The sequence below is a fragment of the Topomyia yanbarensis genome, chromosome 2 (assembly GCF_030247195.1).
Source record: "Topomyia yanbarensis strain Yona2022 chromosome 2, ASM3024719v1, whole genome shotgun sequence".
Lineage (NCBI taxonomy): Eukaryota > Metazoa > Arthropoda > Insecta > Diptera > Culicidae > Topomyia > Topomyia yanbarensis.
This window is the reverse complement of record NC_080671.1, coordinates 444,487,532-444,514,475: the sequence shown is the minus strand read 5'-3', so window position 1 is coordinate 444,514,475 and position 26,944 is coordinate 444,487,532. Positions and strand designations below refer to the sequence as shown.

Sequence of the window (26,944 nt, the reverse complement as noted above, 5' to 3'; positions counted from 1 at the left end):
AGGATATAATGTTCAAGCAGTTCGTTCTTCTAACAACTCTGCCAACAACTATGCGGCATCTGCACTGAAGTGGAGTGAAAACAGCAGCGCTTTTGATTTCATATCGTTTTCATTTGAATTTCGGACACTCAAGAAATTTTGGCTCAAATACTTTCTAGATAACTCGTCTGTAACCTCAACCATCAATTATGTTTAATAATAGCAAAATTCCATTTTGTTGTTAAAGTATAAATTATGACCCCTGCTTGAATGATTTGAATTCTGGACACTCATTGGATGTATCGAATCGACAAAACGGACAGTATTCTACAAGATTTAGAGAATTTTGAAACCACTTATGGATCTTATGGAATATTTGCATTACTACAATTCACAAATATTCACAATGCCTTACTTTTTTCCAAAATGCTAAACACACAGAAAGAAAGCTCATCTGGTTGACATTTGATTTCTAGCATACTACTCGGTTATTCGAGTACTTGCGGTCAAAAATTGTTGAGCCTTCAATTGTTCCCACTTTTCTCAGTGGCAACAGCAAACTACACAATAAGTAACCAATAAGCATTATAACGTAGCCTAATATCTGCTTTACATCCACATATAGGGCAGTCGTAAAGAGCCGTGAAGCCCTAAATACTGATATAATGCTGGTATTATGCCAGAAAAGGCGAAATATAATGCTATTACTGTGCAGAGATTGATAGCTCGTTTTTGCAGTACTAATGCTATTATTTAGAGCAGTATACAAATGTCAAATTTGAAAGGCTAATAGTGGCACTACTAATGCTATTAGAAAGCTTCAGTTGACTGTCATTGTCCGGCATGGTTTTAAACCCATTTCTTATGTTTCCTTTCGGTATGAAGAGAAAAAAGTACAAATTTTAAAATAAAATGTTCTGTTTAAAACCATAATCGACTCTCTTCTAATGCATTGTAATGAATATCCTTAATGGGTTTTCGTTCTCACATGATATGAATTTTTTACGAAAATTACCTTTAGTAAGTCTCGAACTGTGGTACTCAGTGCTACGAAATTTTAAAATCAGTTACCTATTTCTGCTTGCATTTGCCGAAACCGACATTCAATGCCTCCCTCATTCATTCACTTTCCAACTGACTGAAATTTCATACAGAATCGAATGCTTAAGTGCAGAGGAAATACAAATTCATGCACCAACCAAAGCATTCATTTGTTATTATGTCGACAGTTTGAAGGCAGAAGTTAGCATCTTCTACATTTTCGAACATAAGTGATCTACGTAATCTATATCTGGTGCACTTTTGCTCAATAATCCCTCTCAGAGCTAACAAAACATAACAAAATTCACGTTCCTTCTGAAGCCGAACATGTCCGAACCTGAATGCGCCGCGTCGGGAGAACGAATGAAGAGCGAAACGAACCAAACATTCCATTCATCGCAGCGGGCATGAATTGAATTTCGTTTTCTTTCAAGTTCACGCAGGGATGTCAATTTTTTTAAGCTCTTGTTGTACTTAGCCTCGTCCTTCACAGTTAGTGCGCTGCGTTTGCTATAGTCCATATTGCATATGTTCGATTGAAATAAAATATGCCGAATATAATCTTCAAGAAGTGTTGCATAACGAATAAACCCACAGCTTTACAATAGCATTATATCGGATTTCCATTTGCTCTATAGTGGCACTAAATGCACATGTAAAGCTTAGATGCTTTAAAGATCCTTGAAGCATCTACGCGTTATATCAGCTTTATATACGCATATAAAGCAAGCGATAATGCTATATTTCGGCTATGCATTTGTGCATTATTGTTGCTGTAATGGAGTTTCAATGCAACATTAGTGCAAATGTATAGCCAATATAGTGCAATGGCTTAATGCTTATGGTTACTTGGGTACGAAATCCAACAACTAAGCAGGAACCGGTTGCCTCTCCAACATTTTTCATTATTCGCCTGGAGCTGCCTACAATTTAGAAAGCATGGAGCCAATCAATACTATTTCATGTTCGTATGTTATGGTTCCGGGGTAACTTGAAATATTCCATTCAAACGATTAATGTACTTATACTCTATTCTCGTATTCAGCAAAGTGAATAAATGTAGTTCAAAACACGTACTGCCTATGAAGGCTTAAGAGCTCATTAGGAAAATAACTAAAACAACAAACGGATCAGTGTCAAGCAGAGTTAAAAATATTCAAATTCATTGAATGAAAATTGATCATATTCAGGCGCATTCATTTTCAATATTCAGTGACGTAGCTGAAAACGTCAAACGAACAAACCACCCATTCATCCATGCATATTTTCATTCGTTTCCGATTATTACACGAAGCGACCGTTCAGCAACGAATCAAACGCTTCAAAGTAGGCCCTGGCACAATGTAAGCGATGATGATTGTTGTTTCATATGCTTTATCGGCATTTGAAAACATTTTCCTAGTTAATTAGTGTAATGAATATATTGTACGATATTCAACTGAATGAATAAGTTGGATAGTTGAATGAATATTTTTTCTATTCACCGCGAGTCGCAACAGGTTCATTTTCAGCCGTCAAAAAAAACTTCGATTATTTTTAACTCTGGTGTCAAGTGAGTTGGAAATGGAAACTGGCTTATGCCAGGGGTCAGTATTGAGTGTATTTCTCTTTCTCATCGCTATTTATGTGATGACCCAGTTCTTACCGATTGGAGTATTCTGCCTAATTTACGCTGATGATATAACTGATCACGCGTATGTAAAAACAAGCGTTCAAAAGCTTTAGATTCGCTTATCGAATGGGAAACTAAACCTAGCTGTTGGATGAAGAATTTCTGGATTCTATGCAGCGAATCCACCAGTTCGTTTTGATGGATAATGCTAAACGTTGAAGGGTATATTTCGGGACATACTTCATTAACAATAAAGCATGTTATACTATCACGAACTGCATACACGCAATGCTTAGCAACCGATATCTGAGATCATCGCCGTTAAGAAAAGTAAAGATAAGGATGCTCTGCTAGTGTCTGCGGATGTCATCAATGTAGTGTTCCGCTACCATTTTTGTAGATCCTTGTCGCCGATGCCTTGCTTAGTAAAATTTGGTGAGCTTGGGTTTCCGACATACGGTTTCCCCGATGATTATCATACAATAATCATCGGTATTTGCATTAGCACGCTTTTTGATTTTTTGCAGTAAGTTTTATGTGTTGTTGATTGAACCGTAGCGTGCGATTGGCCAGATTGGCCCCCGCCAAGGGTGCCATCCTTGAGGGGGCGCTAAAAACTTTATCTGATTTGTAAAATAAGTGAAGTTAAGTAGAAAATTAGTCACGATAAATTTCCCACTTCTAGGTATGGGGTGGGCGTAGTGTAGTTGGTAAATCGATTGCCTTGTACGCAGCGCACCTGGGTTCGAGTCCCGACCCCGCAAATAGGGTTAGAAATGTTTCATAAGGGATTTTTTTCCAGGTTTCAACTAAATTATTGTTCAAAAGTAGAGTTGGAAATGAGCGTCAAGTGCAGAAGAGAATAAAGAACGAACGTGTTTGAGTTGCAAGAAAAATAATGAAATTTATTACAAACTTTGTCGCTCGTTTTAACAATTTTAACCTCCATAAAGCTGTAGCAAAGATCGTGGAGGAATCTCATGCCGTACCGTGAGAATTGAAGTTCTCTTCGGTGCCGAAGGAGTTCCAAGGTAGGCCCAAACCGTTCTGCACTTAGTTGAGTCACTGGTTGAAATGATAAGCTACATGGAATTTTTGGTGTTTCTGGAAGCGTTGGAGACTTCTTATTTGATCTCTGGAGCTATTTGCTTCGTATTTGTATCAGCGCTTCCTCGAGCTGTTATATTTTCTGTAAGAGTGCTTAGTGCGTCTTTTAAGGAAATGCTTCAAATTCTATAAGAATTTACGCGGGTAATACGAATGGATTTTGAGAACTCTCATCACAATATGCACATCCTCACGATTCTTTAACTGCAATGGCCCATTTGCTTGCATTTATTGCAGAACATGACGCGCGATACAAAACAGCCGGATATGCAGTCGAATCATGTTCAATAAGACGTAAGTGCGGGTCTCCCGATACGGGTTTGAAGCAACATACAAATTTGTCATGTCCTGTGCGATTGAAACAGGTTGGCTTGCTTCAGTAGATCCACGCAAAACTATCGATTCAGTAATTACACCGTCGATCTCTACTTTGTGAGCGGGTGTGTAGATACGGTAGTACTATATAAACGATTTGTCACCAGTAATGTAATTTGCTTGCTTTCTATTGGATATCACAATTCTAAGCTTGGGTGAACTTTCGATATATTTGTAATGGCTGAATCTTTCTGCGTCAGTTCTTTCGAGATCGTAAGCATACGTTGCTGATTACCTTTGATCCACACTAAGAGCTGATATGATCCGTTCGAAATCGGAGTATTCTATGACGAATCAGGTTCGACACCCATATTATCATCAGCTGGGTCTTTTCCAATCCTGGAATGCACTATAGGAGACAGAAATTACGGGAGATTGAAAGACGAATTAGAAAATGGTAAAGCCAACATGGTGTCACCTATCTTTACTCGCTGTATGGCTAGATGTTACCGATTTTCTTAACACCGGGCACAAAGAATGTGTAAAAGCCTTTATCAGAAACAGATGATAAAAGCATCTTTGTTTCACTCGCATGTGCAAAAGATGGGTGGGTAGTGTCCTGGACATATTCGAAATGTCGTAATGACACTTGTACTGGTAATTCTAATCTATAATGCACCGTAATGATTTTTGTTTTACCAACACAGTTATTTTGTTATATTACGACCTTTTCAGAAGTTATTCGCGTTTCTCCATCGACAATAATTAGGCCTATAGCTATATTTGCTTTCCGGGACATCACTCGGGACATGTGTCGTGTGAACTGTTTGGAATTTTTTGTGACTAACTAGTGCTAGTTACTGACGAGATGAATTCGAAACACAAAAAAGCAAAACTTAATTTAAAATAATTGTGTTGTTAAAACGAAATTTAAAATATCTCGAGAACTACTACATTTCAGAAAATTTTTGTTATGAGCATTTTGATTTAAAATGGCGTTTAGAATCATATTCAAAAATAAAATTGTACTTTTGACTGCAAATAGTATGAATTATAAAAATTTGTCGCATTTTGGAAGATATTTGTTAAATGCATTTTGATTTAAAATGATACTTAGAATTATATTCTGTAATAAAATTGCAGTTTTGAATGTCAATTAGTATGAAATTTAAAAACATATATAAAGTTATTGTTAGAAAAACTTTTTTGCTGATAATTTCTCCATCATGAAATCGCATTCAAAATGTTTCTTTTCCTTTTAGGTTTTTGTTGACAAAATATAAAAAATAGAAAAAATGAGTTTTTTGTAATTTGAAATTTTATTGTGAATTTTTGTTTTTGTGAAAAATGACACAAAATTTTTTTCAGCGTATATTTTTTCTTGCAGAAGTATTCATTCCCTGTAACTCGTTCCCAGATAGTTTGACTGTATAAAATAGTGTAATCGAACAAAAAAATGAAATTATTGCACGTAGAAATGTTTATGACCTTTTACAAAATTACGCTTGAGTCAAAATAATCTTATTGACTGTGGAAAATGTTTAGTCTTCCATGCCGGTTAAACCTGTAAAGTTTCGTCGGAATCTAAGATGGTCGGTCACGATTTTAGAGATTTTCAGACGGACCTTCGTGAAATTCCTCCAATATAACAACATTCCAACACCCTAAAAAATGTTAACTATAATCAAATTAATAGTTATATTTCAGTCCTCAATTGATAGGTACTGATTCTTTTTGTTACAGCTGTCGGATCTGATCGATGCGGGAACTAATAATGTACCACCTCAAGCGTGAAATTAAAAAGAGGGTTCCAGACAGATTTTAGCTGTCTATCACTGACGCAGCGTCGCAAAAAAAAAACAACTGTCTAGTTGATTATGGGTTGCTTTCTGTTTCGCTCGATTATTTAGATTTCGTCTCTGATAAAACTTTTCAAATCAGGCATAAAACTGCTTCAGTAATGGCACTGTCTGCTAGAGGTCCATTAGATGATAGAGAATGCTGCAAGGGGTACGGATGATTGGCATCGAAGGACGACAGATTGGACGCGAATCAGAATTGATGGGAAAGTCGCTGTGCCATTCAAATTTGTTTTCAGAGTTAGTCCAACGTGTTTTTCACCAGAACCCATGTGTGTCTTTGATAGTATGTATCAGCTTCACCATATCTAGTTAATTCTCTATAAGATTTCTTTGATCAAAATCAGAAATAGAATAGAAAAAACTAAACAAGGCACGTATGCCGGTCAATTGCAAATGTACCGTAAACCGGAGTTGCATTGATCTCCTGTAAATAAATGCAGTCTTCCGCCGGAGGAAGTTCTTGACTAGCTTCGGTGTCGTAGGATATCTCGGCAGCATAGCCCTTCCAATCTAATATGCGATTTTTTTGCTGAACTAATTAAGATCGAAACTTTATGTCTTAGACAAAGTAATAGAAAATGTTACTACAAAAGAAATTGCTGAGACACAATATGTATCAAAATTAAGCAGTATTCGAGTTGTGGAGCCTTTTATATAGATGACCCCTTAAAATTAGTTTGTTCTTGGTACCCGTGGATCTTCTAGGGCTAAATTGGCATCGTTGAAGTACAGTAGAAAGATTAATGGGCCGAGATGGCTGCCTTGCGATATTCGGGATGAGAAGAAGAACTCCTCGGAAACACAATTACCTATCTTAAGGGAAAGACGGCACTTGCTGAGGTATGATTGAATCCAGCGAATTACATTGGAACTGAAATCATTTCCGTTTTGGCAACAATAATGGCGTGATTAATCTCGTCGAAAGCCGCAGATAAATTAGTGTGGATAGCGCCCATCTGAAGACCACTGGAGAGTATACCTATGACACAAGACGTGAACGACAGCAGATTGGTAGCCGTAGAGCGTTTCGGCAATGGTTGAAAAGAGGATCCATAATAGCCTTTTCAAGCAGCTTGGGAACGGTGCTTAGTAATGTAAGGTAATTATCATTTTCTGTTCCATCGGCTTTTTGAAAATGTAAATAAAAACTTCCATAAAGCGGGAAATCCTTTCTATTTTACCCCAATATGGCATTTGTAGTAAGATAGCACAACAACGACGAATTACTGTTGGTGGCTGAATTTTTCATCTGGTCCTGTTGAGCTTGTCGCCTTTCTTGTTGAAGCCACGTCAACGTTAATATGATTCAATGACAGGTTTGAGACAGACACGTTGGAAGTTAAGGTTATCTGCGATGTTAAGGTTCATCTGGATGACGGCTCAATAAGCGGCCATCTTGGCAAACAAAAACAGAAGTTTTTTCTCACACCGTTAGAAAAATCTTCATGAAAATGACTCAATCTATTCGGGGCATTGGTAGAGTGTTACTGATTGATTTTCATGAAGATTTTTGCAACGATTTGAGAATTAAGCAGTTTAAATCCACCTAATGGTGTAATTGTGCCTTTCTCATTTATCCAATAGCTGATTATATTCAATATAATTGTGAAAATGTCTACCCGAGCAACACCGTTTGTTGACTAGCTGTTTCTGCAACATAATTAGTTGAAAAAAGTGTACATTATTCAACAGATCTAGCAACCAAAAAAGCGCAGCAGTAAAATGTTGTGTTGCTTGGGTAATTCTAGAACCCGAGAATTCCGGTACTGTCTATAGTGGTCAATATATTCAAAGAATCAGTAATCTATACTTGCAAATAGAAATGGATTTTAACCTTTGAAGTATTACGATTGTACCGGTTCCTATGTGGCCGCAATAACCAACCTGTAACTCTGGAACCAAATATCAGATATGAATGAAATTCAATGGCAGTCCATGGGAGTATTGTATCTTTCATTTGAAAACAAGTTTGTATAAATCGGTAAAGAGTTCCCTCAGAGACATTAACATACGAATCAGAATCAGTACCCGGGGCATCGAAAACCGTCATAGGTGGCCAATGCGGTCAAAGCTATTTAGAATGATCACTAGTGACCTAGACCCGCAAATCCGAGTTATGTTGCACCCTTTTTATAATTTATTACACCATTTGGACATCATTGTGTTACCATTTTATATGGGAATTTGCTGGGTGACCGCACTCTTCAACATTCAATTGCAGCTTATGGGAGCGTTATACCTTTCATTTGAAATCAAGTTTGTGCAATTTGTTTCAGCCATCTCTGAGAAAAGTGAGTGAGTTTAGAAAATACATACAAACATACATACACACTAGACTGGTTCAATTTTTGACTTTTAGCTCCACCAGGCTCTACTGATTCCTTTTATGGCCCTTAGCAATTGTGCAAATTTTGGTACCGATTGGTTGTGTCTGCGGACCCTCCAAAAATTTCAAAGTTTATATGGAAATTAGTATGGAAAATCGGTTAAAATTAAAAATAAATTCTTAAAAAATCACCTCATCAATCAATTCATGAGAACACTATATATTTCTAAAGGTATTCTACTACTGAACACATTCGTGGAACATTGTAAGTTTGTGAAAATTCGCTGAGAAAAGTTATTAACTAAAAAAGCAGCATGACTTCAAAATAAGTGGATTTTATTATTAATCATAGCAACCTTGTTTGAATAGCTCCATCCTTATACAAATGTAAACTAGGCTTACCACCCACCGCTCCCATATGGCAGATGCAGCTTTTCAAACAGGGTTGCTATGATTAATAATAAAATCCACTTGTTTTGAAGTCATGCTGCTTCTTTAGTTAATAACTTTTCTCAGCGAATTTTCACAAACTTACAATATTCTACGAATGTGTTCAGTAGAAGAATACTTTTAGAAATATATAGTGTTCTCATGAATTGATTGATGAGGTGATTTTTTATGAATTTATTTTCAATTTTAACCGATTTTCCATACTAATTTCCATATAAACTTTGTAATTTTTGGAGGGTCCGCAGACACAACCAATCGGTACCAAAATTTGCACAATTGCTAAGGGCCATAAAAGGAATCAGTAGATCCTGGTGAAGCTAAAAGTCAAAAATTGAACCAGTCTAATACACACACATACCGTAAACCGGGGCGACTTTGATCATTGGGGTGACTTTGATCACTCGAAACTTTTTTCGTAGATCGCTTATTAAACCAGAATAGTCTACCGAATCATTTTAATTTGAATTGATTTTTACTCTAAACTTATAAAATAATGATTTGTTGTACTTTTTGAGTATGTTGTTCGGTTTTTGGGTACAAAAACTACAAAAAACTGAAATTAGACTTCACCTGATTTTTACGAAGCTTCGTAAAGTGTCTATTTTATATAAAACAAATAAATCTCAGATTTGAGTAAGAATAATAAATCACAAATAATAATATTTTCCTTTAGATTGGGATATGCCAAATTTAGTTTTAAGAGTTTGTTTATTTTTAATACATTTTTTGTGAAACTAGTTGGCAATAATTTCAAATTATTTTAAGCTAAAATTGGCAACTTTTTTTTATTGTTCAATATTCCATCGTGTTAAAATGGATGAAACTTTTTGTACATTGATAAAACACTGAAACAAAACAATTTTAGCAGTTTTAATAGTTTTCAGAATCTTTTATTCTAGTTCGACACAAATTATACGAATTTTTGTTACTCGAATTTTACAGTACATTGAAATACTTTGTATAATACTAATTAACATCTATTTAACAATGAGTATCTTTCCAGAATAAGTTTAAACAAACATTTGAATGAAAAGCATTGACATCAATAACTTAATGTGGGTGAACATGCAGATTATCAAAGTCACCCCGGAACACGAAAACGGACTTCAACTTGAAATCATTTTTGAAAAAATAGCTGTAAACGGGCAATTTTAGTTAAAACCATACAATCTTGTTCTCCATCCATCAGTACATGGTTTAAAAATATTAAACTCGAAAAAAATGTAATGATTACTTCGAAAAATGATCAATGTCACCCCGGTTTACGGTACAGACATTTGCAGATCTCGACGAACTGAATCGAATGGTGTATAAGACTCGGCCCTCTGGGCCTCGGTTAAAACGTCGACTTTGCCTTTCTCAACAGAAAGGATATGAATCTCCTTTCTGTTGAGAAAGGTAAAACGAGTTTAATCCACCTGACAGTGTGATGAGACATTAGTTGCTTCAAACAAACGTTTTTAATGGAGCTGATTTGGGTTCTCGCAATACAGCGATGCACAGTGGTTGGAAGCGCCAAAAACGTGAACTTTATTCACTAGAGGCCAAACCATCGAAAATATTCACAGGGTTTCTTTGGAGGAATTGTTCGTATAAATATTCCTCACAATCTGCTAATAATTGAAATTAGGCATGGCTTACTATGATCGAACTAAAAAAAATTATTTTTTATACTGACGAGGTAGAAAGTTGGTGTCTTCGACAAAGTTTTAGAAATGCTCATAGTGAAGAATTTTGTTGAAGAACTTGAGCTTACAGGACTAAAATTTATTGATTTGTAAGGCGTTTTCTATGGCAACTCCCTTGAATATAATTTTTCATTGTGACTTTTCGTGCAAACTCTGTTCAAGACAAATGTGTAGGTATCAATAAAAAAAAGTTATATTAAAAAAACTATTAACAAGAGGGTTGCCATAGAAAACGCCTTATACATCAATAAATTTTAGTCTTACAAGCTCAAGTTTTTCAACAAAATTCTTCACTATGAGCATTTCTAAAACTTTGACGAAGACACCAACTTTCTACCTCGTCACTATAAAAAGTTAATTTTTTTTAGTTCGATCATAGTAAGCCATGCCTAATTTCAATTATTATCAGATTGTGGGGAATATTTATACGACCAATTCCTCCAAAGAAACCCTGTGAATATTTTCAATGGTTTGGCCTCTAGTGAACAAAGTTCACGTTTTTGGCGTTTCCGACCACTGTGCGATGGTGTGAGCGAACCTGAAATTTATTTCAGGGTAGAACCCAACCCGGTTTTCAGTTCAATGGCGAACCTAAGTTCGAAACTGGCTCAAACAAACGAATTGACAGCAATTAGGTCCGAAACAGAGTTAGTTTCTGCCTCAAGCGCAAACGACATTAGTATACGATGTTACTATGTTTTAATTGCCGCAAGATTCTACTGTATCGATTTTGTTGTCTATTTTCGGCAAATTTAAGACTAATAGAAGCGAAAGCAATGAAATTGAAAGACGGATAGGTATTCTAGAGTGAATCAGTTATAAACTCAGAACGGAAAACTAGGACTAGGCAGGCTCATATGGACATGATCGAAAGGAAATGTGAAGAATCCTTTGCCTTCTGCTAAGTAGAAGTTGGGTGTTGCACCCAAGTCTGGTCATTGATAGAACATAACTTATCATCATGTTTTACCGCCGACGCCGGCAAAAGAAACTTCACAAATCCCCACCTAGAACGACCATGCGATCATTCTTTTCCACTTCTGTTAGCATCAAGCCGTGACGTATGCATTCAATCGACATCAAGCGATCGGTGTCGCACCGATCCTATTGTGATTGAACTACTTGTTGATTTTTTCATTCCGCACACACGGATGGCTGATAGCAATGACACAGCTCAGCTAGCAGAAATTGAATTTTTAGCTACTCACAATAGGATAAATGGTATTAATTGGCGTAATACAGGTAACAAATTGAGAAAGTGGCAAATGATGCAAAAAATCATAAAACCATGTAAGAAAATGTTGAGAAACGTGTATTTTTCAGCAGTTGCGTTTAATTTTGTACTTGATAATGACTGCTTCGGTGTCGTCGTCGTCGTCGCCAGAGTGTGGAATAGAAGTTGTGCATTCCGACTCACGTAGTTGCTTAGCTGCGGGACGACCATTTTTGCTCCTCTCTTTTTCGATCGATTTTCGTTCTTTTTCCTTTTGTTTCTGCCTCTCCTTTTTTTAGCGGCATTCTTTTCTAGCTTCGGTGGTTGTTTTTTAGCTGTAGCTGCTTTCTCAGCTCGTAAAGACTCCAGGATCACTGAATCAGTTGGGAGTGCAGCTTTAAGTCGCTTTCGGCCTCGATTCGATGATTTGGGACAGGAAGCTTTGAGAAATAGCTGAAAGTCTTCATACGCCTTCTCTGCGGTATCGGAGAATAAATAGAGCTGGATGGTTTCAGTGTTAACCTGCGACACGACTCTGGGAATGCGGATTGTGGAGATTGTATCTAGCGTACTGCCTTGGAGATGCGGAGGTAGCGAACGATCCTACTCGTAGGAATCTCCTGCGTCGGTCTTCAATACCCACAGGCGCTGCATGAACCTATTGGGTCGAAGATCTGCGCAATGTAAGACATGACGTTCTTTTAGATCAGGACTGGTGCTGGTAACGGCTACTGGACCATGAAGCGCATCATATCGGATTTCTGCTTCCACACAAGCCCTAGGGTGGATATGGATTGTTCATCCTGCAGATCATGCAGTGGCAGTACAGCGAGATCTTCTTGCGGAACTTCCACAAGGACTTCGGAAGAATTGGATGCCCGCTTTTTTAGCCGAAGGTCAGCTGACGCAAGCATGGTGGAAACTTCTTGACGAAGGCGGGTAGCGGATTGAACGTCGTCAGCTCCCGACATAAAGTCAGCGGTGACAACTTGTAGGAGGGTGCAGGTTGCCAGGAATTGTGCGGATGCAAATCCGTACGTAATGGTTGGGAGCTCGTTCGTTGCGAGCGGATCGTCGCGGTTGGGACGCCAGAGAATGCGTTGAAGCGGTCGGTCCTCGGGAGGTAGCTTTATCTGTCGGTACATCTTTTCGATGTTGGCTACGATGGCGATCGTAGTGTGTGCGGAACCTCATGGCGATCGACAGCAGGTCCTCTTGGACGACAGGTCCAACGAGCTGGATTCCTTGAACACAGGATTGTGCGGGAGGTAGCAGTGCGGGTTCATATCGTCTACTGGATCGATGAGCTTCTTCATATGTGCCTTTCGTGCGAATTCATCCATGAATTTACAGTATGCGTCCTTGGTGGGTGGATCACGCTCTATTCGCTTCTTAAGGATCAGGAAATGACGTTCGGCGATGGCTTTGGATTCGCCGAGGTTGACTAGCGGATTACGGATGAGTTGCAAACGAAGGAGATAACGACCGGACGAATCACGAGTGGTGATAGTAGCGTAAAGTTCTTCACATTGTTTTTCTTCTACGGATTACACAGAACACGGCTCAACAGCTTCTAGCTCCCAGAACTTCCGCAACGCTTGTTCTAAGCTCCGATCGATAGTAATCAGATGGCAGACGCGGGGAACGGTGGGATGATCGATGGATATCTTCCCGGAAACAGCCTATCCAAACACCGTTTCTATTAGAAATGGTAGTCCTTCTCCCAGTGAACGCTCGCTGTCAGGATGTAGATCGTGGTACGCTTCATCACCGACAACCATGTCAATATCGGATGGGATGTGGAATCTGGGGTCCGCCAACGATAACTTGAGAATATTCCATGGTGAAATGTTGATTGGAATGGTTGGAAGGTTTTCCGCCGGTCTCTTGAGGATCAGGAACTCAAGTTTGGTGGAGTACGATCTCGACTTTGACTTGATCATGCGATATCCACCTTGATGCAACGAAGGTTCAGGGAATTTGCAAGCTTCTTGGTGATGAAGTTGCGCATAGATCCGAAATCTAGAAGTGCGCGTGCGGGGAACTTCTTGCCATTCTGATCTACGACGAAGAGGGAAACAGCTTGTCAGTAAAACTGTACTGTGCTCAGCCTGAACCGACAGGCTTACTTGGCTGTCCGGCATCTCCGATGTGGGAAGGTCTGCGATGGGGGACGTCGAGGGAATCGGCTGACTTTTCTCGATAACAGGAGTCGATGACATCTTCGGTGGTGCTGACTCGTGCAGATGGGAGTGGTTTTTTCGTGACAGTAACGGCAGGAGAATTCGGAGGTACAGTTTCTGGCTTGGTGTCCAGTACGGAAGCTATTCCAGCATAAGCGCTTTTGGGAAACCAGCTCACGGCGCTGGCGTACGGACACCTCGGAAAATGCTGGGCATTGGCAGAGAAAAATGCTTCCCTGGACAAGCGAGAGTCGCGGGAGCACTGTACTTCGGTTCAACGGTAGCAGCCTTGTATGCCACCTTGAACGGTTTCGGGGTTGGAATCGGAACGGCCACCTTAGCTGTAACCGGTTGTTGAGACCGATATTGCTGGTCCGTTACGACAGACGTCAGTATTCGGGTACTTTGGTAGAGAAACTCGATAAGAATCTCGTAGGTAACGTCGTCGTTATTGCTGGTTTTCTCCTCCCAAGCACGTAGTCCCGTAGCGTAGTTGGATCCAGCTTGTAAGAAAGGAGGTCCAGCTTGTAAGAACGGAAGTACAATTCGTTTTTCATATCAAGGTACATTAAAAATAAACATTTCCTGTTCATTAGGGTGACTCAAATTTGTTTTTTGTCGAAACGGTGCATAAATTAGTTTTAAAAGTAACTGTTGTGCATTCAATTCGTTTTGGATATTCAAACAAGTTGAAAACAGAAATTCTTACTCATTAGGGTGGCTCAAAAATAATTATTTTGATATTTTCATTCATAAAACTGTTGAATGGTAATAATCATGCGCTGAATTTGTTTTTAATATTAAAACCCATTAAAAATATCCCTTATCATTAGGGTTGGTTCAAAAATAATTATTTTGTCGTAGCATTTAATATATTTTTTAGTAGTTATGTTTGTACACTGCATTTCTTTTTGATATTTTGTCGCTAGGGTTCTTAATTTATTTTGTTTTTGTTACGTTGCATTTATGTTTGATATTCAAAATAGTTAATTTCCATTTCATTAGGTTGCTTTGAAATGATTGTTATATCTCAATGATTCAAATAAGATGATTTTGAAGAACGTTGGAACGTTGAATTTATTTTTGACGCAAATTGACAAACAAAATTAATTTCACTAATCAGTAGTTTGCTTGAGGCATCATTTTGAATTTTTTCAAACAGATTTTTTTGGCTACAGGATTTAAGTAAATGTTTTATGATAAAGTATTTCGGGGTTACCGTAAGTCTACTCGCATCTACTAGAAAACGATTTATCTACAAATGGTTGAGCAAACGAGAATTTAAACATATACAGTATGGTTCATTGTTGATAAAAATTATTACGTTTATTCACATATTTAAAAATTTAAGCATATTTTATTTTAATCTCCGTCCGATTCTGATGATGATTCCGATATGTTCTGCTTTATAGAATGGATACTATCGACATCTAAGTAACTACTATTTCCATCATCATCCTCTCAATATTGTTTGCAAGCTGTGCATGTCTTCATGCCATTATTTTAGCTTTAAAATAATTATTTAAATTTTATATCAATAATTACCACGCGTCTCCATTTGCAGTTTTTTTTTTAAATTTTGATTGCTTATCGCAAGTTTTCGCGAAATTACCGTGGGCTCATATGAAAAAGCAAATTAAAAGCTTTCGAATGAGTATAGTGCGATAGCGGGCATTCGCGGGTGTCGTAGTTGTTATGGTATTGGAAGTTCGTACTTTGTTAGTTATCACGACAAACAACTATTACCCAATGAATGAACAAGCTAGTAACTCATTTGTGTTAATTTTACGATGTAATTTAAACAAACGAATAATTTTGCTGAAGCAACCTATGCCATACGAACAACTGATTCTTCAGAAATCTGGTATAAGCGGATAAAATCCCTGTGAGCAAATTTAGCCAAAACCCCTGGAGTTACGCCCTTCTAATAGCTGTGAAAAATTCATTTTTCAAATAGCGTAAATTCTTGCCAAATTGTCTCCGACACATCAGACAACACAAGAAAAATATTGATGAACATATCGCGTGACCTTCATATCTGGACTTAAGTCCGGGCTCGTCCCACTGTGCAACGTAGTGTCCCAATAATGGACTGGCTCACCTAACATTGCCAATGGCCGCACTTGTCAGTGGAAATCGTCAGCCAATCCGTGAATTTCTTGGGGGTTCTTTCGCTTGACCGGTGGGAGGTCATACAGAGCTCGGAAGAGCTGACGCTTCAGAAACAGCTTTAGCAATATTTCCAATAAGTCGATGCGTAGCTGTCTGCTTCAATGTCTACGGACCCGAAAGGTTTCCGGGCTTCTCCCTCCAGCGACTGCAGCAAGTACTGCAGTTTGCTCAGAAGCAGAGCAGAGTGTTTTTGTTTTGTAACAAGCGTTAATCCGACGAGTCCTGGCGCTAAGTTAGTATCGGATTCTGATGAGACGAACTTGAAACGCAAATTCGATATAATCTTATTCTTCAGACATCAGAACACGGTTTCAAAATAATAAACATGCGTCTAAAAATATGTAATGATTACTTCGAAAAGTCACCTCGATTTATGGTACTATTTCCACATTTTCAGCAACCTTGGAGAAATGTTGAAGCAAGACTAATGCCGTTGTCAGGAAGCCAATCAATTTTAATGAAATATCTCGTTTTATTCTCACTTTTGCCGAAACTTTGAAACGGGATATTAATAAAATTCAATCATCGCTGAAAAGTATTTGCAGATTGACGAAAACTTAATTTTATTCCGGCCCTGTTTATCTTGCAAGGACGAGCAGAAATGAATGTCTGAATTAATCCGAAGACGTAAATATGTGGCTCAATTTTTTTCTATGTCGTAAAGTTTCGATTTTTTCGCATTGTGCTGCGGTGGCTTTATATTTGATTCATCAAGTTGCCGTTGCGACGAGAGTTTTTTTTTTTTTGAGTTTGATGCGAGCCGATCAATCAGAAACAGCCACAGTAAGGTTTGATAAAGACGCCATTTTTTCACAGATAATGACAAAAAATAACATGGAAGCTCTGTGATACTGAAATTGGTTTCGGTTGTTATATTGATGGCTAAAATTGTATCAAGTTGAGGTATTATTCATCGTTTTTATCTTCTTTTCCGTGCGGGATTGGGCGGTTGTCATTTTTTTAATTTATTGTGTCATGAAACGAAAACACTTGTCAGTTTTGGATGACACGTGGTGTGGCGGCAACCAGAGCTGGTATGTTTTCGCAATTTGCAATATTGATTCGTTCACTGAATGCCTAGACACACATTGAGGCTGTCGGTTGAGTAATTGATGTATTTTTAGTTTGCTTTTATCCATCGGATCCATCGGGCTTTCGACTCCCGATTTTTTTTTATTTGGCCATAATAGTCTTCTATTGATCATACATATTATTGTTACCCAGGGGATATTCCATGAATCGAATTTATCTGGCTTTGTTTATAACTCATACCCCATAACACGACGCGTAATTAAAAAAAAAAATACCTTTAAAATATGAGAGTGCTCTCGAGCTCAATAAGCCTCGTATTTACCCATCCATAGATTATTTTACGCCTTTGCTCATCCTCTATATAATACATACATTTAATTCTTACTTGGCAACGTTAATACTCTTACAAGGGATCTGTGAGCCACCTTCTTCTCTCAGACCCCTATTTTGTACAAAACCACACCCCATGCTTTGCAGCAATGGGACTCATTAGACCAAGATTTCATTTCAATTTGAATGTATGCCAACTTAACCTTATACCGCATAAGACTGCATTACATGCTCCGTTCATTTGAAAACCCCTTTACTTTAACATCACATCCGGAAGACGCAACAGAATACGAGGAGAGGGTGCCTAAGAGCATAGTGTCTAATTTATGGTACCAACACGTTGCAGCTATTCATTTTGCTTCCTGCACTGGAGAACGCTTCCGTCTTGTCGGAAGAAATGTGCGTGGATGCTGAAGTGATTCTTTCCTGTTATTTCTTCATTTAATTGGTATGTGCAGAAGCTGCTCTCGGAATGCCTGTCGCTAAAGAAGTGCGAAGTTTAATTGGCTTTTTGAATAATGATGAATTTATTATTGTTTTTCTGGGTCAAGAGATTAATCTGATGTGCGTGTGGAATAATCCCTAGCTCTATTTTTATTCTCTTACCATTGTGGGACTGTAGATTACGATAATTTTATTGGGCTTATCTCCGCTTCGTTTCCTTGGTCTCGGTTATGTATCCAGGGCCGTCGAGAGCCACGCCGGGCCCCGGGACTTAAAGTACTGACGGGCCGTGCTATAGATAATTTCGTATTTAAATATAGATTACGGAAGTTGTACGGTGTCAACCTTTCAAATCAAATAATTTTTTATATAAATCGTTTATTTGGTACGGCTCAATGCGTTAGTTTAATGAAACCTTGGGAATTTAATAAATTTAAAAGATGGAGAAAATAAAAACATAAACGAATAGAGGGTGTGTAGAAAATTAGTGTGATGGCTTGAAACGTTTGTACCTTTTCTCATACTTGACCGAAATTATTTAAAATTCGCATAATTTGTTTATAGACTGTATTGTTTACATCCGCCAGGTTTAGCAGCGTTTGCGAAAGATTTTTTTCATTTTTACATTTCTTATAAAAGAAATGTATAGAATTCGCTCAAACTTTCAAGATTTTTTCCGAGGCCCGGAGGGCCGAGTCTTATATACCAATCGACTCAGCTCGACGATTTGGGACAATGTCTGTGTGTGTGTGTGTCTGTGTGTGTGTGTGTATGTAACGGACAAATTCTCATTCGTGTTTCTCAGCAATGGCTGAACCGATCTTATCCAAACCAATTTTAAATTAAAGAACTAAAAAACAGTATGAACGCTATTAATTTGTTTTTGATTCTGATGTTCAGTTTTTAAGATATGAATGTTTGAATGCGTAAAAATGGCGTTTTTTGCAGTTTTTTTAAAATTATCTGCCGGAATTGACAATATAGATTAACAATTTATATGTTTTTAGACAGCTTTAACGAATACCTTTCGAACAAGATATAGATTGTTGAAATCGGACTATTATCAAAAGAGATATTTAACATTAAATGCGGACGAAAGATTTTTATCATTTCCCATTGCCAGAAATATGACCAAAAACATGTAATCTATTATTAACGCCAAAACGGCTTATTTTAGGTCAATAGTATCTTCGGAGAATTTAATGGAGGAAATATGCTCTTTCTTTTGGTATTGTGCTTTTGCTGATTAATCCCCCTATGAGTGAGATATTTTCACAAATTTTCTTGGAAGTGATTATAACGAAATGATGCCTTCAGCAAATTTGTAGCTCTTACTTTTGCGAATAACTTTACTGAAGACTTCAAATATCTATTTTGAATACTTTAAAAGTTATGGCTTGTTGTTTGTGGATTACTCTTCGTCGCCTATTTATTGTTCAATATAGTAATAATCCATTGAAATAAGCCAAACATTATTTCGATAAATCGAATTTTGTATTTCATTTTTCTATCTACAACCGCTAGAAATAATCACCGAACATTTCCAAGTTGTCCGGAAGGAACTTGATAACTTATCAGTGCAAAAATGTTCATTTGTGCGAACCTTCTGACTGGAATTTTTCTAACTTATGAGCATCGGATCGATCTGAAACCTTTCGGAAAATGAAAAGCGAAATAAAAAACTCCAAGCAACGGCGTATCCAAGAGAAGGTTTTGGGGTTTAACACCATACAGCCCCCTCCCCCCACCACACCAAAAAAAAAATATTGGATTGGAGTTGAAAATTTATTGATGCAAACTGATTTAATTCAATATTACAATAACATTATCTGATCCGTAGATTGATAACCTGTTGTTGTAAACATCATGAGGACTGTTGATAAATTGTCGGAATGGGGTCCTGATATGTAACTGATCTATTGGTCTTGATTTCACAGTTGTCTAATAGCATCAATATCAAATTCCTGCCTGAAAACATTCCAATAGAAAATTCCAGAGTTCTGTAATCAATCATAATCCTCAGATTTATTTTCAAATTGATCTCGTTTTTGTAGAGATGTACTGTAATAAGGGTCTTTATTTAATAGGAAGCGAAGTTAAAATTGATTTAATTCTATGAAACATAGAACTGCTCAACAAAAAATGCATAAATTTCAACAATTGCTTAAAATGTTTTTGCCTTTCTCATTCACCGGAGGACCGAGTGTCATATGCTAATCGACTCAGTTCGTCGAGATTGGAAAATGTCTGTGTGTATGTATGTCTGCATGTATGTGTGTATGTATGTGTGTGTATGTGTGTGTATGTGTGTGTATGTGTGTGTATGTGTGTATGTGGAAAAAATGTGACCTCTGTTAATCAGAGATGGCTGGATCGATTTGCACAAAGTTAGTCTCCAATGAAAGGTACAATCTTCCCATCGGCTGCTATTGAATTTTTTATTGATTGGACTTCCGGTTCCGGAGTTACGAGTTGAAGAGTGCAATCACACAACAAATTCCCATATAAACTGAAATGAAAAATTTTCAAAATCAAATTTGTATTTTTGATGCCAAATGACATTATAATGCATGAAACATTGAGATTTGATGTAAACTCGAAAAAATAACGTTTGACAAAAATTGATTTTTTTGGACTTTGGTACTTATTTGCTCTGTTACTATTTTCTGAAAAATTAATTCTGCATAATTTTAAAACTTCAAAAATTACGGTTTCGGAATTATGCCGTTTAGACATTAAGATCGATTTTCACCAAACCCCCACCAATTGTAAAATTGGTATTGTAAAAAAACGTAAGGGCGATACTTCAATGCTGATAGGTGGGACAAAAAAGTAAACAATCGCCAAAGGGACTATATACTATATATACAATCATTTTGTCAATTTCAATAGCAAACACAAATTTTAATTTAATAATTTCAAATACTTCATGAAGTTTTGGGTTTCGATCACTGAATCATGCAATCTAGGATGTAAAAAACACAATAGTTCTAAATTGGAAATAAAACCAAGTCTGGAAATATGCACTGTTGATTTTCTTTGAATGCACTATGAGTCACAAGGGCGATTTTTCGGTACAGAAATCAATAACTCCCAAACCGTTCATTATAGAGAAATTATGTCTGAGAGAATATTTTTGGGGATTAAATTCGCTTTCTTTTAAAGTAAAATGTAGCTAGGGTGGTCCTCTCAAACATTCTTTTCGAAAAATTATTTTTCGAACAAAATGGTATAGCAAGGTACTTACTTCAGCAAAGTTGTAGAAAAATGTTTTTCAGTTAACATTTTCAAATGAATTTAAGTTATAGCACTATCGGTTTTTATGTTATAATTATTTTTATTCTTTAACTTAGGGTGTTTCTGAAAAAGTCAGTTTTTTAACTATAACTTTTTAAATAGTTAGTCTATCTTCATACTCTCTATGAAGCAATTTTAGTACTTTTCATTGCGCATATTTCTGCTGAAGAATGTGAATCGATATCATTTTTCGTTATCGAGTTACGATCATTTTTTTTTTAAATAAAAATGATAGTTTTCAATGTCCTCTAACTCAGAAGGTTGCAAAAACTAGCAGCTAAATTTGTACTCTTTTGAAAGTGCATCAAAAATACTATAAAATATTTCAAAATCAAAGTCAGCATTTTTGCCCTTCGATGTCAAATATAAACAACAACACCACGAGTCGTGACAGTTTAATTGGTATCAATCTCATTCATGAATCGAATCGCAGTAGCCGACGACTGCTTTGATCAACGCGTGTAGTGCTTTGTATTATTAGTGCTGTTAAAATGGATAAAATAAAGTTGTTCGATCTGTGGAAAGTGGCCAAAGGTGAAAATAAAAATAAAATAAAAGTTGTGTTTGAGGAAATAATGAGATAATTTGATGTGGGACAAAATGAAAAAAATAAGTTCACTCAGAATGCAAAAGCTGTAACAATTAAAACATGTAAAAGGTTTGATCAATTTTGGAAAGACAGTAATCGAATTGAGACGAAAGTGCTCGATAAAAATTCGAAATATTTTGAGAAGCCGTTAACAGTTCCTACAAAAGATTCAAACTGCACTTCCTCCCAAACCAGCATTCACAGAAATTCGTCGCTTACTTAGAACAGAATGAAGGGTAATCCTTAATTCATTTGCTTTTTAAGGCAAAATGCGCTACATTTTATATTATGTCAACACTTCCATTACCAACAAGTTTCATGAGCGAACAAGGAGCTGAGGCTCGGAACGATCGACTGAGTCACGGTAGAAATTGTACAAGAGTCGCGAACATGGAAGATGTTTTCTTTAGAGCAATGGACTCGTCTAATCCGGTTCTTGCAGTTAGAAGATCCCGATACAGTAAACGCACTGAAATAAGTTCAATATTAAATGAGTTAGCACTTTGAGAAAAGAGACACGATTCAGATAACTATAACGACGACGATGCTGATGATGTTGATGATTGTGATTATAATAATTATGAGGATGACGATGATAATAAAGTAGTTACGTAGAATAGTAAAATAAATATCTGTCTGAGCCTAACGTTTTCAATATTTGTGTACATATATTTGACAAGCTCAAAAAATCATTTAACAACTCGACTTTTTGATCTAGTAAAGCAGGTTCTAAATGACAATGACCAGACCCTTAAAAACAGCCGTATGCTGATGTCATTTAATCATAATGTTGATGTCAACATTTTTCGCTGAATGACAAAAAAGCAAAAGTTGATTTTGAGATATTTTACAGTATTTTTGATGCACTTTCGAAAGAGTACAAATTTAGCTGCTAGTTTTTGCAACCTTCTGAGTTAGAGATCATTGAAAACTATCATTTTTATTTAAAAAAAATGATAGTAATTCGATAACGAAAAATGATATCGATTCACATTCTTCAGCAGAAATATGCGCAATGAAAAGTATTAAAATTGCTTCATAGAGAGTATGAAGATAGACTAACTATTTAAAAAGTTATAGTTAAAAAACTGACTTTTTCAAAAACACTAAAATGACACCCTAAGATAAAGAAGAAAAATAATTATAACATGAAAACCGATAATGCTATAATGCTATAACTTTGATGCATTTGAAAATGTTACTTGAAAAACATTTTTCTACAACTTTGCTGAAGTAAGTACCTTGCTACACCATTTAGTTCTAAACATAATTTTTCGAAAATAATGTTTTAGAGGACCACCCTAGCTATATTTTGCTTTAAAAGTAAGAAAATTTAATTTCCAAAAATATTCTCTCAGACATAATTTCTCTAAAATGAACGGTTTGGAAGTTATTGATTTTTGTACCGAAAAACCGCCCTTGTGACCCATAGTGGAATGGTGGGTTTTTTAAAGAAAAAGCGTTGATTTCTTAATTCTCAGTCGCGTTGGAAATTTGAGTAAAGTATAAACTTCAAATCGATTTAAAAAAATCGATTTTTTTTGGCTCAGTACAATATACATAACCCCTTTAGAAAAATCAGTTTTCCCACCACAATGATTGAGGAATTTAGATATTTTATTAACAGAGCATTAGCAATAATTCGTTTGTATGTCTATTTTATGGGCCATTTTTTCGCCTTCCCATTGATTTGGTTTGAGATTTCTAGCACTGATGTTGTCCTATGCTGATTTGAGTGATTCTCTGAGTCCTGCCACTATCCCATGTAGTATGTGTTATCAAAAACATCGCGAAGCATCAAGTTCTAAATGTTCTCAAACGATATAATATCCGAAGAGAGTGATAAGAGTTATAAGAAATGTCTCATCACACTGTTAGGTGGATTAAAAACGTTTTTTTTGGTCAGGTTGGTTCCCGTCAAGCCAGGGCCGTCTTAACACCACTCGGGGCCCCTGGGCACAACTGAACTAAGGGGCCCCTATAATTGAAAAAAGTTTTCACATTTTAAATCTGCTTTTCTTGAAAATGAGTCCATTTTATATTGATGGCGGTGGTCAGCTATTTTGTTCCACGTCCCTTATCACCAATTTTATAAGGTGATCCATCAACAGTGCTATCTTTGATAATGAACTATTTTGTTTATGCTACTAATTTCCCTGATCTTATTATATTACACATAATTAAGAGAGTTTTTTTTTATTATATTCAGAATTATACATATTTTTTCGTATGTAATTTTAAATGTTCCTTAATTTGATGGCATTGTAAGGGAACACGTATCCGCCGGTTGGTGCCAATCGTGCTGACATTTCTTTGGACTGATCAAACTAATTTCTTTGTTTGTTTAGTGTTTATTTGACCAACTGGGAAACTAATCCACGGGGCATTTAATGTGCGTGGGAAATACGCATGGTCTTGCCTGAGTGAAATGATGACTGTTAATTTATATATTAGGGGTTGAGAATTGGCAGTTCGTGAGAAGAATCAGTAGCTAATTATCAATTTGCAACAGTTATATCAGCACGAAAAATACATGGTCGGTGTTGGGTCAGACCGGACTAGGTCACAAAACCTTAAAAAATGAGATAATCATAGCACTGTGTAACCGTTGGTTCCATCGTTTAGATTTTTATTGTAAATAATATTTGTTGTTTGTAGAACATTCACGTTTTTGTACTAAATACACAACAACAGTAAGCCTGGTAGCGAAAGGGTGCGTACCGCTGTAAGCTGTCAGTCCGTCTCAGTGGGTAGGAGAACCACCCAGTCTGGAGACGCGCGATACTGAAATTTTAAAAATAGTTTTCGGGTAAAAATTAGAGGGAAATGCACCTCAAAATTATATAAAAGGACCATTAGTGCATAACTTTGGTCTCTTTTAATATCAGGCGTCCGTGTGCTGAAGTTTGAATTTCAACTGGTGAAGTTTAGTGTATAGCCCCCCCCCCCCCCCACTTGTGGGGCGGGAAGTCTGTTATAAGTGCATCGATTCGTTCAGGTATTTGAAGTTTCACCCTGAAGAATCGATAAGATTATTTAGAAACTGTGCGTTGCCATTTTCTTCACCAGAACCTCTTAGCGCTGCATCAAATGGTGCAGCACACGGTTCGGCTCGTGAATCCGAGAGGATTCGACGTTCGTCCTCTGGCGCTGCGCGCCATCGTTTCACACCCTCGGGCAATGGCCCTAATCGCAAAGGGACCTCTCGAAATCAATACAATGTCACTTAGTCTGGTCTGACTTAACACCGACCATATGTTTTATTGTAATATTCATTGACTTACTTTTAGTCTCATTAATAAATTTAAATTTTATTATTATTATTATTAAACTAAAATTATTAAATATTCTAGCTTAGTTATTCACGGAAAAGGTGACAGGTTACTTTCTTTTCGTTCTTATTGTCTCCAATCTTGTTCTAGTAATTAGTGTAAAATTAGCGTCATCGGTTGTATATTCGATATACAACGCTAGTCGTTTCAGGTATTTCGGTAGTGCTTATTTTATACCGTTTAAAATGCGCTTCAGTTAACTTAACAACGCGCGCGAATAATGATAACATAAAAATCGCCAGATTATTCAATTGTTCGCGGAGAAAGCAACTAATATATAATTCTCATTTTATTTGCTATATAAATATTAAAGTTTATACACGATAAATAATACTTGTATTATTGAATCATCAATTACATAGGTATTGCCATATCTATATCGACCAATGTCTCGAAACACTAAAGGTAACCGCTTTTCATGGTATTGTATTGTTTTTAGAATATCGTGATTCGCTGGAATGAAGAAACAAGGAATAATGAAATCGTGAACATACTGTTAGATTCAATTAAACATGAGCAACACTCTCGACTGTCGTTGCTTTTTTACAAACCGATCATTTCCAAATTAATTCAACAAACGATGAATCTATCATAAATTCTCGGCAACCGGCTGCCCAGAGTAATAAACAAATGATAACACTTCTGAGAGTTGCATAGATTGTATCACTTATCAAGGTGAATCCAGACTTGTATGACTCTTTACCCCATCCTACTAACAAAAAGTCCTTCCCGTGGTAAACGTGGAGATGCAGAGGTATACACGGTCTCCATAACAACGTTTGTTACACTAATTGGGTTTTTCATTGAAAAACCCCGGGGCGGTGGGTTGCACTGGTGTTGCATTTTCTAGCAGAAGAGCAAGCCACTAGACGCGTTTTATTTCTACTTCTGCTAGAAAGTGCAGAACTAATGCAATCCACTGCTCCGGTGTTTTTCAATGAAAAACATTCCTTTTCTCCCCCCATGACTGTAAGGACGTGGCCGGCGCCGTTATTGACATTGCAAAGTATAGAACTCTCGAAACGTGAACATGGAGAATGGATAGCTACTCCCAGGCCCCATTCGTTGATTCTTTGTGCAATTTCGCTTTTTCTGGTCAATCACGGAGTAGCAACTACGAATTGTACGGTCATCATTCTCATGCTTATGGTCATGCTCAATGAGGCCATTGTATATCCGCAGCCTAGATGGACCAATATTGCTATTTTAGAAGACTATTACTGAAATACCACTTTTAATCGACACGTAGCTGGCTACTGTTTTTCGTTTGTATTTTCAATAGATTTCATTACTCGTCCTTTGGCTCTGGCGCTAATTAAGGTCCTTTATCTAGAAGTATACATCACAAGTTTTGTGCTTTCGTTTGGGGACCATCCATAAATGACGTAGCATTTTTTAATGATTTTTAACACCCCCTCCCCCATCGTATCATTTCGTCACAAACCTCTACATACCCCATGGTAATTACGTAACTTGACGGTAACTCTTCCCCCCCTTGTCCCCGTAATTTATTTTTAATGAAAAACGATGTTAGTAATTCTCCTTTAAAAAGGTACGTAGCATGACATGACCCCCTGCCCCCCTGTCGTCACACATCATCACAAAATACAAAACTCCCTCCTCCCCCATATAATGCTACGTCATTTATGGATGGACCCTCATGGTAACGGTTCGGAGAGGAGACGATTGCGAACAAGTACAATTTAAATTTTAGACAGAGAAAGAATGATGACAATTCAACTTTTATTGAACACACTGAGAAAAATATGTCCTCGAGCAGAAATCGAACCTGCGATCTCCAAATCTCTAGTTGGATGCGTTAACCACTCCACCATCGAGAAACTGTGAACCTGATCCACTGGAGCTAAAAATAGATAACGATTGAGTTCTGCCTGAGAAGGGCCGGTAACGATTGTCTTATAGGACGCATTAGGGTAGATGGGTCCATTGGTAGGTATTGGGGCTGTGTGTT

At 37.1% G+C, this 26,944-nt stretch overlaps 1 protein-coding gene across 1 annotated transcript in view; it reads left to right on the top strand.

The window, feature by feature from the left end:
* LOC131685689 (adipokinetic hormone/corazonin-related peptide receptor variant I-like) overlaps window positions 1-26,944 on the top strand; it is a 357,691-nt gene that overhangs the window by 184,746 nt on the left and 146,001 nt on the right. The gene's annotated exons all lie outside the window — the stretch shown is intronic.